Genomic DNA, 11536 nt, shown 5'->3' on the forward strand with positions numbered 1-11536 from the left:
AAAGCCAAGAGTTCACATTTTGTAAATGTTTTGTACAAAATTCTGATTCTGAGCCAGGCAACCATGCTTGGAAGGATTAAGAAGAGAAGAAAAATCAGAATTAAAACCAGCATGGTACTTTACAGAGTCCATGGACAGAAGAGCCTGAAAAGCTACAGTCCTCGGGGTTGCAGGACTGAGTGGCTAACACTTTCACACTATATTATAGCTCACAGACAAAGCTGTGGAAAGGGGGATACCAGAATCACATCTTTGGTACCAACTCTTCCTTAATCACCACTATATTAGGTCCCAAATTCAAATATCAGAACTGAATAGAGAAGATGAAGTGAATAAAACAAAAAACCGAGCACCATGCATGCACTGTGTATGCAAACATATACATGTACACACACACACGCACAGACACACACCTATATCTGGAAATAAGAGATTCTTTCACAAGAAAAATGTAGGCTGTACCTTAATATATTTCATTCCCCAAGTTGTACTGCATGTTGTATGTGGTTAAGGATTGGGCGACTACTAATATGACCATAGAATTATTCCTGAATCAAAGTATAGTACTTTTAGAGGGTAACATAGGACAAGCATGTTTAAAGGTTTATTTCTGAGGGTGAGTCCATCATATGACAGGAGATCCAAGAAAGGAGAGCCATGCAGACTAACCAATGAGTAAGAAGTATACCACAGGTATGGTCTGAGTGCACCTCAAAGGAGGAGACAGATGTGCTGGGAGCCATGAGGACAGAGGTGCAGGTGCAGAATAAATCATTCATGAGTACAGAAAACAAACATGGTTACCAAAGGGCATAGCAGAGGGGAAGGGCTTAAACAGGAGCTTGGGATTAACATATACACACTCCTGTATATAAAATAAGTAAACAACAAGGACCTACTATGTGGCACAGGGGACTATATTCAGTATCTTACAATAGGTATGATGGAAAAGAACCTGAAAAAAGGATATACAAAATATGTGCTAAGTTTTTTCAGTCGTGCCCAACTCTTTGCGACCCCATGGACTGTAGCCCACCGGGCTCCTCTGCCCATGGGATTCTCCAGGCAAAAATACTGGAGCAGATTGCCATGACCTTCTTCAGTGGATCTTCCCGACCTAGGGATCAAACCTGCATCTCTTATGTCTCCTGCGTTGGCAGGCAAGTTCTTTATCACTAGCACTACCTGGGAAGCCCCGTGTATGTGTGTGTGTGTGTGTGAAGTGTGAAAGTGTTAGTCACTCAGTCATGTCTGACTCTTTGCAACCCTGTGGACTGTAGCCTGCCAGGCTGCTCTGTCTATGGAATTCTCCAGGTTGTACTCAGACTTGGTTGAACGGAACCCTTAACTTCCTCTTGTGTTCCAGGTTTTGGGCCACTCACTGCAGCTTCTCAAGGACAGGGATGAGGGCAAGAATACTGGAGTGGGTTACTACTCACTTCCCAACCCAGGGATCAAACCCAGGTCTCCTGCAATGCAGGAAGTTTCTTTACTTAGAAACTAACACAACATGGTAAATTAATTCCACTTCAATAAGACAAAAACAAAAGCAAAAAAACCATTCATGAGTCTGTATAATTAAAACTATTCTTCATTCTCCCCGTGCTCTAGATTCTAATACTTAGCTTTATCAACTCAATCCTAGTTTAGGTCCATTCCATTCAGCACACATATAGCCTACTCCGAGCAGTACTATGCTAGATCCTGGAGACAGAGAAAATAGAGTACGGAAGCTCTGGTTCCTATCCTTGAGAAGATGCAGTGAGTGGCCTGAAACCTGGTACAGGAGAGGAAGTGAAGAGTTCTATTCAGCCAACTGAGTGATAGTACCGCTTCCAAGTGTAATACAGAGGCACATTGGCTAGAAACATGCAGGGTTTCCCAGTGTAAACATGTTTCCCAGTATAAACATGAAGGACAGTCATCACTCTGCAAGTGACCCAGTAGTGTTTACAAAATATTTTCAAACCCATGGTCTCATCTGAGCTCCATGAAGACAGACAGTTTTGTTTTGTTGACCAATCTACCCTCAAGAGCTTAAAAGTCTGCCCGCCCTATAGCAAACTCTCAGCAACTAGATGATACATTTTATTTACTTCTCACAGCTCTCACGTTTGACAGAAGAGACAGGAATAGTGGACTTGGTCCTTCAGAATCAACCAGCATTTCCCCACCAGTGGCTCCATTACACTTGCAGCTCCATAGCTGCTCATTCCTCAGGATCCCTAAGACATTGTGGTTGATTCAGAAGCACCATGTTCCCACTGGCCCAGCATTTGAATGACTCCTGGTTGAAGATTTAGAGCTACCTGGTGATGAGGTGAGCGGTGCCCTCAGCCTAGCACCCTGACTCCGCATCTCAGCTCAGATGGAAATACTGCAATTGTTCCTTGGGCCTGCAGGTGGAAGCAGCTCTGCATTTTCAGCTGGGAAAACAGCAAGTTGTTTTTGTGTTCTTGTTTCTGTTAGTGTCACACACTGTTCCTTCTATGTTCTTAGGAAAAATAAGCTGATTTATACCACATCTTATGAATAATCTTTTCAATACTTTTTAATTGCCCAGTGCTCACTGGAAAAATGTACATAATAAAATCAGTTGCTGCTGTCAAACACCATACTGCCTACAACTAAGGGCAAAACAAATGCATGGTAAAAGAGCTTGGTCCTCAGAGTCAGCAGATCCAAGTTCAGGCTAAGCCACTTAACATACATGAGCTCATGGGCACACTATTTGCTACTTAATTAATAGCTGGCTCAATAAAATGAAAATGACAAATTCTGTCTAAGATGACTATGAAAAAATAAATAATATTTGTAAAGGTCTTCAGACAGGGCCTGAAACATAATAATAAACTATAGCTACTATTTTTGTACATTACAATCTTGCTCTTCTTCAGATGTGTCATATATATGTATATACATGTGTGCACAGGTATGTATCTGTGTGTGCCTATGCATATCTATGTACATACACACAGACGTGATACCTACATAGATAGCTAGATAGGTAAAACAACTTAGTCAACTCAACACAGAGGAAACAAAAGGTGTAAGCATGAAACAATCTCATTTTTCTCTCCTACAGTCCTTTCAAACACATTCATTTTGGGCCAATTCTTCGCCTGCCTCTTGAATGAAATCTAGGGTAAATCCCATGATATTGCTGTCATTATTGGGTAATATAAATTCGAGCAGTCATTTCAAGGCACAGAGACACACTGTCATTCCAGTTACATAAGCATCTGTACTGTGCACAATGGCCAAACCTTTTACAGCCAATCCTCCTTCGTGCAGGCCTCATAGCAATGTGCCTACCACAGTCTCCAGGACCCAAAGATGGACAGCAGTCTACTATGTCTCTCCAGGTTCAGGGAACAAATACCAGATTCTCAGTGTAGATGAGTTGAAATTCCTTTCTCTGGGCTTAAACTAAGGTGCGAGAACTCTCCTCCTTGGAGACAGGGAAGTGGGACTCAATACATATGAAGAATTTTCTGAAAATCTCTCCTAATATCCATCTCTTTTCTTGGAGATAACTGTCTTTTTTTGTACGTGTGTGGCGAGATTGAGAAGGGTAAGCAGGATGGAGATAGCTAGCCCACCAAGACCTGCAAAACTGGTTCAAAGACAACTCTTTTGCAACTCCTTCATGGGGGTCCCTCATCTCATTGTGGAATGTGGTATTTACTGTCTAGTGACTTCAGTCGAAACTGGGACTAAAACAGTTCCAATTGAAAAACCTAGTACACAGGCTTTCTTTGTGTTAAACTGAAACTCCGGTGTTCATCTTAGCTAGACCCCATCTGGATTCACTGTGTTTGCTCATGAGTCTGCTCATGGGTCTCATCATTTAAGATGGACCTAAGCCCACCTAGAGGAGAAGGTTCCAGTTAGTGAAGTGAGGAGATTGACAACCATCTTATATTAAGTGTAACTGAAGGAAGTTAGGAAGAAGAGGATATTTAAAATCTTAATAAAGGAGAGAGTAAACATGACAGCGGGTTTTAAATAGTAGAAGAGTTGTCAAATGGGAAATGAATAATAATCTTTCCAGGAGGCTTCAGAGAACAGAACAAAATATTGTAGATGCACAGAAAGGAAGAGCTGTGCTCAATTCAGGAAGAATTGCCAACAATCAGAACTGACTGAAAAGGAAGTGGTCTGGTCTGATGGGTTCGTTAATACTGCTGCTGCTGCTGCTAAGTCGCTTCAGTCGTGTCCGACTCTGTGCGACCCCATAGATGGAAGCCCGCCAGGCTCCCCAGTCCCTGGGATTCTCCAGGCAAGAACACTGGAGTGGGTTGCCATTTCCTTCTCCAGGTTAATATACTACAAAAACATAAAATCTCATCTACGGCAGAACTCCAAAACTGATGGAATTAATTTCTCCCTTTTAATTATTCCTTCCAAGGAAAGTCCTGAAACTGAGCAGTCACTGGAATTTCTACACTTTTACACGTCATCAAAACATGATTTTTTTTTTTTTTGGGTCAAAATGATGCAGGAAGCAATTTCGAATGAGATCAAGGAGCTTATGTTCTCTAGAAACACATTTTCTGGTTTTTGTACTGCAGGTTACATAAAAACTAAGGAAGGCTGGACTCATAATTTCTCAGAGCCCAATGTCATTAAACTCCCCACGTCCTCATGCTAGGAAAGGATATGGTATTTAAAGAAAAACACCAATACAGTATACTAACACATATATATGGAATTTAGAAAGATGCAAATGATAACTCTGTATACAAGACAGCAAAAGAGACACAGATGTATAGAACAGTCTTTGGGACTCTATGGGAGAGGGTGAGGGTGGGATGATTTGGGAGAATGGCATTGAAACACCTAGGTTGTCATATGTGAAACGAATCACTAGTTCAGGGTCAATGCAAAAAAAAAAAAAAGAAACATTTTTTTAAAAAGGGCTGAGGCAGTGCCCTTCACTTAGTGGAGACCAGCCACTGACTTCCTTCCTTTGCCAGCTTTCCAAGATGACACCAAGTGCGTTTTTGCCCTGATGTTTTTGCCTCGGCTCTTGCGGGGCTTCTCTTCTTTGTGTACCTTCACGTGCTGCCTGAGGTGGAAGCTCTGGCTTGAGGCACTTGCCGCATTCAATGCACTGGTAGGGTTTCTCCCCAGTGTGGGTTCTCTGGGGCTGGATGAGGTGGGAGCTCTGGCTGAAGCATCGGCCACACTCATCGCACTGGTAGGGTTTCTCCCCGGTGTGAATTCTCTGGTGCTGAATGAGGTTTGAGCTCTGCTTAAACCTCTCCCCACACTCGTCGCACTTGTAGGGCTTTTCCCCGGTGTGGACGCGGCGGTGCTGAATGAGATTAGAGCTCTGAAAGAAACTTTTCCCGCAGTCCACACACTTATGGGCTTTCTTTCTAGTATGGATCTTCTGGTGCTGAAAAAGAGTTGAGCTCTGACTGAAGCTCTTTTCACATTCAACACATTTATAAGGCTTCTCGTCCAAACTTCTCAGTCTACTCAAGCTTGAGTCAAATCGGACAGTCACACCCCATCTCTGCCGCTGACGGCCTGTTTTGCACTGGTTCTCATAGACTTTTCCTTGGCTTGAGCTCCGAGATATACCTCCTTTAGGTTTTCCTAACCGCATGGTGAAGAGCCAAATGTATTCCTAAGAAACTCTATGTTCTTTAGAACGAGTGTTCCACTTCCTAGAGCTACGCAGCTCAGAATTTTCGCCGCCGCCCTTCGCGAATACTGGAGATGTTCAAACAGAAAGGATTACCACTGGCAAAGGTTCCTGTGTCAGTTCACGGTGGGATAATTGAACTCTGATTTGGAGAATGCTTGGAGAGCATGGGGTCCTAGAAAATTTGTATTCCTAATTTATCTCTTACCTTACATAGAATATGAGACCTTCTTAAGCCAAACCTCAGAGATGACTCTGAATCATTCATCAATAACCACACCTCAAATTCAGCAGCAATGCATACGTAATGATTCATTCTGTAACTTAATTTCCCTTGAAAACCAAAATTTTCATTTGGTACCTTACGATTAAGTTATCAACGGTGCTTTGGATGAACCACAACATAATAAACCCAGTGTCAAATGGTAGTGTTTTACTCCCTATGAGTTAACATGAAACTTTTCTCTTGAATGGCTTGTATCCTTCCACATATATCCTTATTTTCATTATTAAAGTGGTTTTAAATAAATATATCAAAATCAGTTATCTTACAATTTAAACATCTTTTAATTGACTCAAGCACATTCAACTATTACAATTTTTTTCTCGTCCTGTACTTCCTTATTTTCTTTCCACATATTTAAGCATTCACTTATGAGTCAGTTTCACCTCTTTTTTTAAATTACAAAGGCTATATTAATGATGAGTATATTTACAGTGAATGTTCACTGTATACTTAGTTCACATTGAGTAGGGAAACACTGACATTGTCAGGAAACTGTAGGAGATGCCCTTATATATTGTTGAGTTGTATCCTTATCATTGTCCTTGTGCTCAGCTTCACAAGCCAGTTGTCTTAATTGATGTATTCTTAGCTCATTTGGAATGAAAATTTCACAAAGCCCTTATCAAAGACAGTAGATGGCAAATGTGGGGTTTCATTCAATATACTAGTGAGAAATGATATCAGTGATAAGAATAACATTATCAAGAGTCTAGAGGCAGAAAGACAAAATATAAAATGAAGAAGCACTGAGTGCTCTGCTATGCCCAGAGTTACGTGTATGTTTAGGACAGTAGAGGAAAAGAGAGCTGGAGTGGCAGGATCACAGAAGATCCTCAATCCTAGGTTAAGGATCATGGATCAACATGCAATTTGTTGAGAGCCACTGAAGGTTTTAGACAAGGGGGCAAGAGTAGTCAAGTAGTAGGCAGGTCAGGTAGCATCTCTTTTTACTACTATCTATAAAATTAATTCTTATCTGCCCTAATTTTTAGCCTTTAAACCAGAGTGATCTGCTACCAGGTGTGAGGAAACTAATAAAAACAAGTTCTAGTCAGTTAATTATATTTCAGAAAACTGTTTTGAGTCCTCCCTCTTCACTCTGTCCCTAGCACTTTTCCCCACATCATGCTGTATCGCTGCCCTGTCTTCCTGGATTCAAAGGCTTTGGAGTTTATCTCTCATTGAAATCCCACCATGGACCTTTCAAACTTAGAAGTTGACTGTATTCCCTAGCTTTTGGTGCTCCCTAGGGCACAGCTCATGGCCACCCTCCTCGCCAATCTGAATAGCATCCATTGTATTCTACTCAGCTCTGGCCCCAGGGACCCTACCTTGTATCAGTTAATCTTCAGACTTACTTCCCTCTGTCCACAGAAGGAAGGTACCTCCAGGCCTTGGCTATCTCTCTGATTCCTTGGCAGGTGAGCTAAAATTCTACTAATTTAGAAACAAATCTACAGTCCTACTTTTTTAATCTTCATAATTTTTCCAACAGTATTTTCATGGTCAAATTTGATCAGGAAAAGCAGGAGAGAGTGAGAAGAAAACAGAAACTCTTGATTGTTCAGGGGTGAGGAGGTAAGGTTGGGTCACTCTGCCACTCCCTCTCTGTATCCTAAGTGATGTTCCATGTAGGTGACTATTGCCAGAACCACAAATATCTTCCTCTCCTTTCCTGAATTATACCTTTGCTCATGCTGCTTTGTCATCAGGAATGACCCCTACTAAAATCCAAAATCTATTTATCCCAAATTTACATATCCTTCAAGATATATTTTTCATAAAACCTCTTATCAATAATGCTGGATGAAATTATCTTTCTAATATTTCCTCTATACATCTTTTGATAGTCAACTTTCTGTATCAAAATGATTGGACCATAGAGTGACCAGATATTTGGTCAAAGTATCCAAATGTGAGGGTGTTTGGGGGTGAGATTAACATTCAAATCAGTGCATTAAATCAAACAGATTTATGTTAGAGATGGCCTAACATGAATGGGCCTTGTTCAATCCATTGCAGGCTTGAGTAGAATAAAAAAGGCTGGCCATCCCCCCAAAAGAGAGAATTCTTCCTGCCAGACTGCCTTAGAATTGGAATGTTGGCTTTCCTCATCTGTTAGCCTTGAACTGAAGCTAAACTTGGGTCTAGAGACTTCCAACATTAAAATGAAAAATATACCAGTGGCTTTCCTGGTTTTCAGAGCTTTGGACATTAGACCTAGGATTCTCTAGGATCTCCAGCTTGCCTACTCATCAAAAAGATCTTGGAATTGACTTGCCCACCTCCAAAATCCAGTATGTGTGTGTGTGTGTTTCTCTGGAGAACCCTAATACATATCTCATAAGAAAATTATATATCACTCCTCTTTGCTCACTCAATCCTTCTCAATAGAGTCATTCTAGACATGCAATTTTTTCTTAACCTCTGGTCACTTCTGTCTCTGAACATATGTTTATGCTATTTCTTCTGGATGGAATGCTTTTTATTTTTCTGGCCATTTATTATAATCCTAATAAAGCTGAAACTCCAATACTTCGGCCACCTGATGCGAAGAGCTGACTCATTTGAAAAGACCCTGATGCTGGGAAAGATTGAGGGTGGGAGGAGAGGGGGATAACAGAGGATGAGATAGTTGAATGGCATCACTGACTCAATGGAATGAGTTTGGATAAACTCCAGGAGTTGGTGATGGACAGGGAGGCCTGGCGTGCTGAGGTTCATGGGGTTGCAAAGAGTTGGACACGACTGAGCGACTGAACTGAACTGAACTGAATAATCAATCAAGGGATGAATATTAACTTTACAAAGCCTGATGTGATATTTTTAGCTCACTTTCCTCTATCTGTTTGACATGTAATCAGTAACCACATAGTTTAACATGCCATTATTTCAAGGTTTCTATACATTAGTTTGATGTCTCCAGATGATGCTTAATAAACACACAAAAAAAATTTACCAAGTAGACAGTGTCAGGCACACATTAAGTACTTCATATCCAAACATTAATAAAACACCATTCATGAAGTTTGCAATTGTTTGGGAGAAGAGATCGATAGATATATAAATATAGAAAGGAACACCAATCCTTTGTTGAAATATCTGTTTTTGAAAAATGTTTTAGGAGTATAAATGATGGAGTGATTGATATCTCTGCTGCTGCTGCTGCTGCTAAGTCACTTCAGTCATGTCCGACTCTGTGTGACCCCATAGACGGAAGCCCACCAGGCTCCCCCATCCCTGGGATTCTCCAGGCAAGAACACTGGAGTGGGTTGCCATTTCCAGTGTGTGAAAGTGAAAAGTGAAAGTGAAGTCGCTCAGTCGTATCTGACCCTTAGCGACCCCACGGACTGCAGCCTACCAGGTTTCTCCCTCAGTGGGATTTTCTAGGCCAGAGTACTGGAGTGGCTTGCCATTGCCTTCTCCGATTGATATCTCTAGGCAATTACAAAATGCTTCATGAAAGATAAGATGGCTGATTTGGTTCGAAAATGATGATAATTCATTAAACGTAAAAGAAGGGAGCAGACAAATTAAACATCTTGAAAAAAAGAGAGGGAGGGTGAATGTGCATCACGTTATTGAGAAATGAGTTTGAGGCAAACACCAATAAGCAAGCAGGGATCCTTGTTTTTTTGTTTGTTTATTTGCTTTTGCCTGTTTTAAATATTCCACAATATCCAATACAATGATGGCATCATTGTAGAAGCACACTTGCTGGGGACGTTTGTCTGTTTATTTAAGAATTTATGCCCCATGGAAATAGAAACTGTGTTGACTAGCTCTATTAAATGCTGCTGCTGCTGCTGTTGAGTCACTTCAGTTGTGTCCTCTGTGTGACCCCATAGACGGTAGCCCACGAAGCTCCCCATCCCTGGGATTCCCCAGGCAAGAACACTGGAGTGGGTTGCCATTTCCTTCTCCAATGGATGAAAGTGAAAAGTGAAAGTGAATTCGCTCAGTCATGTTCAACCCTTAGCGACCCCATGGACTGCAGCCTACCAGGCTCCTCTGTCCATGGGAGTTTCCAATAAACACATGTTGAATGAAAAAATGAATTAATTAGTTCCATGTATCATCATGTTAGTTTTAAGACAAAATTTCAAGTATATTTTATCTATGCCTCAAATGAGCAAAAAGGTCTACATACCAGTGCTTAAAGAATTAATGAAAAAACTGTATCAACATTCCGAATTTTAGTCATGTTTAACTGCAGTTTATAGATATTTTCATTTACATTATTTCATTTTGTATTAAAGACACAATTGGAGAGGCATCATATCACCATTTTACAGATGAGGAACGTAAGGGCTATTTGATTAGTCACTTATCCAACTTGATAGATTTAGAAAATGGCAGAATCAGAGTTAGGATCCAAGAGCATCAAAGTGGAGCACAGGCAAGCATCCAGTGGAAACCATAAAAGTCAATGGAGATGAGTCAGGGAAATGGAAGTCCTCCTGCAGAGAACAGGCCTACTCAAACCTGGCAAGTGTTCAGGGACAGTCCCACTCTATCTGTTACCTGTCCAACATCCTGACTCCTTAATCCTCAAGCAGGAGTCAGATGTAAGATCCATTGTAACCACCACTGAATAGGCAAGAATCAGGACCTGGCAGTCATGGTATTTGTATTATCATACTGGTACAATGAAAGCTCTCTACTGAAACTATGAAGTGAGTCATTTTACTCATTTGAATTTATCAGTGACATAGTTTCAACCAATCTGCCCTCATGGAGGCAGTGACATCACTCATGAAGGATGGGCAGTTCTGTTGTACTTTCTGTCCTGTTTTATGCATATGTATAAATGCTGTGAAGTTCTACCCTCCTTCAGAAAAATCTTCGCCTCTCACTCTTGTGTCTTCTCTCTCTTGTCTCCCAAACCTATCCACTGAGATCTTCTATGTTCCAGGATCTTCTCAAATGTTCTCTTCGTTTAAGTGTGTTGTGAGGCTCCCATTTGTATGTAATCTCTCTTTGAATCAATATTAATTAACTCTTAGTTTGTAAAAGACTTATTGGGGGCTTATTATACGCTATGGACTAAGCTGATTGATTTTTGAGTGTTATGTTTTTACATTCTCCCAACAAGTGCAAGAGGTAGTTCTATTATACATTTATGGATAAAGAAACACATGATTAGGATGAGAACCTCATCCTCTTATCACCCGCAGTATTACACAGACATCTTGCTTATAGCAAGTGCTTAAGAATTTAATTTTATTGGATTGTTTTGTGATCAGAGATCACTAATTAGAATACACATATTTTAGCATATTGGGATTCCCTTGTGGCTCAGAGGGTAAAGAGTCTGCCCACAGTGCGGGAGACCTGAGTTCGATTCCTGGGTTGGGAAGATCCCCTGGAGAAGAAAATGGCAACCCACACTAGTATTCTTGCCTGGAAAATCCCATGGACGGAGGAGCCTGGCAGGTTACAGTCCATAGGGTCGCAAAGAGTCAGACATAACTGAGTGACTTCACTTTCACTTAGTGTATCGTGATTATTAATTACATATGTAGATACAAACTAATAATGATAATTTACTTGCATATCTAAGAAGGCTTTAAACAGAATAGCAAAACATTGG

At 40.9% G+C, this 11536-nt stretch overlaps 1 pseudogene; it reads right to left on the bottom strand.

Annotated features, from left to right (window-relative positions):
• Positions 1–4941: 4941 nt before the first annotated feature.
• On the bottom strand, positions 4942–5709 carry LOC129551619 (zinc finger protein 22-like; annotated as a pseudogene).
• Between the last annotated feature and the right edge of the window lie 5827 nt (positions 5710–11536).

The sequence above is a fragment of the Moschus berezovskii genome, chromosome 1 (genome assembly GCF_049115385.1).
Source record: "Moschus berezovskii isolate FMDL1 chromosome 1, NW_MosBer_1.0, whole genome shotgun sequence".
NCBI classification, from domain to species: Eukaryota; Metazoa; Chordata; class Mammalia; order Artiodactyla; family Moschidae; genus Moschus; species Moschus berezovskii.